The following is a 4,279-nucleotide window of genomic DNA, read 5'->3' as shown; positions in this document are numbered from 1 at the left end:
AGTAGGGATATTTAATGACCCCATAAAATGAGAAGGTCAAGAGGCTCTGGGGACGCTTTGCGAGTCAGTTCCGCTCTGTCCTGACTCCAGGCTGACTGCACGGTGCCCCTGCAGGCTCTCCCTCACCCGGACACAAACCCCCAAGCGTTACCCCAACACCACCCACCCCAAGCTTTTTCTGTCCGTCCACCTCTGTTAAGTTACGTGGGTTAAGTTGTGTGCCCCCAGCAGATACGTCCAAGTCCTAACCCCTGGTAGCCGTGAAAGTGATCTTATGTGGAAAGTCTCTGCAGGTGTCATCAGGTTCGGGCGAGGTCATGCCAGATCTCCATGGGCCCAAATCCAGTGACTGGGGTCCTTTTAAGAAGAGAAGAGACACAGAGACCGACACGGGGTGAGCACCGCGTGACAACAGAGGCTGATCCTGGAGTGTTAGGTCCCGTGGCCAGGAGCATCAAGGATGGCCAGCAGCCTCTAAAAGCTGGGAGAGAGGCAGGGACCGGAATCCGCCTCCCGCCTCCGCCAACCCCCGCGGGGCTGGTGTTTGAAGCTCGCAGGCTGTGCTCAGCGTTACATCGGTCTTCGAAACTAACACAGTCTCCAACATTTAGAAGAGCTAACTGTGCATTTTTGCAGGTTTCCTGGCAGCGGGACGTGGCTGGTTGACGATGCCCTCCTCCAGGAGAAGTCACTGAAAACCTGCCAAGTGGCTCCGGGAAGGATCCCACTGCCTGGTGAAAGGGAAAGAAGGAAAAGAAGTGGGTCCCCCCCCTTTCCCCTGCTTGAACTCGGACAGGGCTCAGATCTCGGAGCCTGAGAAGGGCAGCGTGGGGGTGAGAGAGAAGAGTGGGGACCCACAGAGAGAGGAAGAGGCTGGATCCTTGAAACCCTCCCTCAGAGTCGGATGGCACCCACCGAGGGACACACGAGCGACAGAAACCGTGAGTCATCAAGGCTTCTCCGGGTGTGAACCATCCCAGTGACGGGGACAGGAGTGTCACGGCCCATCCGAGGCAGGTAGGCGAGAGGTGGGCTTGGCTCGTTCATCCTCTTTCTCCCCCTCCCGCTCCCACTCAAGCCCCTTTCCCCACCCCCACCCCCCCCACCCCCGTGCCCATACTGCTCACAGCCAAGGGGACTGGTCACAGGCTCACACTGGCCACTGGTCAGGCCACCTGGGGTGTCACTGACCGGCTAAGGAACAGGAGACAGCCTCATCTGGTCACGGCCAGTGACGGCGTTTCAAGAAGGGATGGGACAGCACCCACCCAAACCGATGGCCCCAGGCTGGCCCCACCTTGGCGAAGTCACTGGGTCCCCAGGTGTGGTCCAAAATGGCCACGTGGAAATTGTCAGCGACAGTGCCAGAGCTCCCTCTGCTAGCCAGTCTGTCCAGGCAGCGAAAACTCTATCCCGGAAGACAGCTCGGAGAGCAGCCCGCAGACCCCACCTGGACCCTCTCCTCCCAGAAAGGCCAAGAAGCCCAGAGCTGACGTTTACTCTCTCGGCCCTGTGCACAGCCCCCGTGGCTGACCCGCCTCCCCTTGGGTACTCTCTGGTCTTAATCAATAATATTAATATTATCAGTCAGGCTCGAGGCCAAGCTGGGGTCCTGCCTCCCTAGGGTTCCTGCAAAAGGAAGGAATTGGATGAGTGAATGCAACCCTGGATGAGCCCAGGGTTCTGGCTGAAGACAGTGTTGGCTGTTTGGGTTCAAGAAACAGAACCACACAAAAAGGACCCCGTGTGTCGGGCCCCAAGGCCAGGGGAGAGTAGCCAGGGGCGTGTGGGATGTCATAGCAGACCTTGTCTCCGGGCTTCCTCCTGACTTCATTCCTGTCGGGGGGGGGGTGGGGGGGGGTGTCGTGGCAAAGTACTTCAAACCCGGGGCCCTAAAACAACGGAAAAGTGCTCCCTCGCGGTTCTGGAGGCTAAAACTCCAAATCGAGGGGTCTGCAGTGCCGTGCCCCGTCGTCCCAAGGCTCCAGAGGAGAATCCTTGCTTGCCTCTGACTGCTTCTGGGGGCTGCAGCAGTGCTGGGGGTCCCCGGGGCTGTGGCTGCTTCTCTCCAGTCTCTGCCCCATCGTCTGGCGGCCTCTCCTTCCTGCGTGTCTGTGTCCACATTAACAGCCTCTTCCTGTAAGGACACCGGCCACTGGACCGGGGCCCACATCGGTCCATTACGATCTCACCTCAGCAATTATATCTGCCAAGACCCTACTTCCCATTAAGGTCACATTCACTGGTCCTGCGGCTTCAGACCTCAATATATATTTAAATGTCTATTTTTTAATTGTTTAAACTTATTTATTTATTTATTTTTGAGAGAGAGAGAGACAGAGCATGAGTTGGAGAGGGACAGAGAGACAGGGAGGGACGGGATCCCAAGCAGGCTCTGTGCTGACCCGACCTGGGGCTCGAACTCGTGAACGGTGAGATCGTGACCTGAGCTGAGGTCGGAGGCTCAACGGACTGAGCCGCCCAGGTGCCCCCAGACCTCCACACATCTTCAACCTAGGTTTCCCCACCTCCCATCCCTGGGGCCACCCATCTGGAAGTGTAAAGACAGAGGCTGTCATTCGCCCAGTGTGGCTCCGGGCTCAGTCCTGCCAGCAGGAAGCGTGATGCTGTGGGCTGGGAGCCCCTCGGGGGCCGCCATGCCTACACCTGATGTTTGTCGGAGTCCTGGGAGAGGCTTCCGTCTATTACCCGCAACGCCCACGTCCGGCACAGAAATGCATTTATCTGACACTGACCCCCTGGTTTACTTCGCGATTTCACAACGTAGCAAAGGGGATCAGAGAGCAGAGCTGCTGACACCCCACGTCTCAACGCAGCCGTTCCAGGGGCCCGAGGGGCCCGAGCTGCCCTTGCTTTTGGAACAGATCTTCTGCACGGTCCTCCCCCCACCCCCTCTCCTGACACGCCCCCAGTCTCACTTGGTGGGTGCTTGGGGTCTGCCGTTGTCTCAGAAGGTCTGAGCACCCCTTTCTCGTCCCGCTCCTCGGGTGATACATTCAGACCACCTCCGGGGGACCAGCTTAGCGTTTTACAGCTGGCTTTTTAAAAAAGGAATTGTAACTTATATCAAGGGTTGATTGGGTTTGGAGAAATTAAGATTTTTTTTTTCATAAGCAAGTAAATTGGGAATTAAATTAGGTCTAAAATTCATTTAAGGCTTCTGACAACTTGTTTGCAGGAAGTAATTGCCCTGGTGCTGGCGGCTTTAATATCAGAGAGAAGAAGCCTAAGAGAAACTGAGCGGCGCAAAAGAAAGAGGGAAGTAATACATTTGAATGGAGAATTCATCCTCCCCCAAATTTTATTATGAAAATCTTAAACGGCAAAGCTGAAAGAGCTTCTCCAGTGAGCCCCTGTCCCACCACCTAGATTCTACCATTAACACATGACTTCACTTGCTGGATCATAGTCTGTTCTGTATCTCCCTCTCTCTCTCTCTGTCTCTGTCTCTGAGAATTTTTTTGATTAGATGAGTACCAGCTTGCCCTGGGGACTCACTCTTTGCAGGGAAAATGCACACCAGACTCACTTTCCAGGGAGCCACTCACTTTCCAAGTTCATCAGCCCACAACCAATCGAAGCCCTTCATATCTGACCCCCTCCCCCCACCTTGTGCTATTGTGATTTGTAAGAAATATATATTTGGCCTTCATTCCTTTTCAGGCACAGAGCTCCTAAAACCCTTGGGATTTCCTTTTTTTTTTTTTTTAACGTTTATTTATTATTGAGAGACAGAGACAGAGCATGAGCAGGGGAGGGGCAGAGAGAGAGGGAGGTACAGAATCCCAAGCAGGCTCCAAGCTCAGAGCTGTCAGCACAGAGCCTGACGCGGGGCTCGAACCCACAAACTGTGAGATCATGCCCTGAGCTGAAGTCGGAAGCTTAACCCACAGAGCCCCCCCAGGTGCCCCACCCTTGGGATTTCCTAATTGCTCGGAGCTAGAAAGGTGTCTTGTTATCCTTAACAAACCCCTTTCAACCACACCTGAGTTTATGTTAATGAGGTGATTTCTAGAAAGCACCTAGCCTGCCACCTGGGTGCCACAGGAAGCCAGGGAGAGATTGGAGGGTTGCAATTTTCAGTCCCACCCCTCGCCTTCCGGGGAAAGAAGCCCCTAGGTAACGAGGCCTCCTTAAAACCCAGAAAAGGGCTGGGTTCCGAGAGGTTCCAGAAGAGGGGCAGAGCGGGCGTGGAAGGTCGGCGTCCTTTCCCCAGAGCTTGCTGGGTGCGTCTTTTCCCCTTGGCTGTTAACAGGTA

The 4,279-nt window shown here is 55.1% G+C and overlaps 1 long non-coding RNA gene across 1 annotated transcript; it reads left to right on the top strand.

The window, feature by feature from the left end:
* Positions 1 to 418: 418 nt before the first annotated feature.
* Positions 419 to 3,780, top strand: LOC147573330 (uncharacterized). The gene is made up of 2 exons (XR_015244632.1): positions 419 to 1,017; positions 3,200 to 3,780. It is a non-coding gene; the product is annotated as an uncharacterized LOC147573330 (long non-coding RNA).
* Positions 3,781 to 4,279: the final 499 nt, after the last annotated feature.

Source organism: Puma concolor, chromosome E2 (assembly GCF_028749965.1).
Source record: "Puma concolor isolate L17-30 chromosome E2, mPumCon1.1.hap2, whole genome shotgun sequence".
NCBI classification, from domain to species: domain Eukaryota; kingdom Metazoa; phylum Chordata; class Mammalia; order Carnivora; family Felidae; genus Puma; species Puma concolor.
The sequence above is the reverse complement of the archived record's forward strand: the minus strand, read 5'-3'. Positions and strand labels throughout refer to the sequence as shown.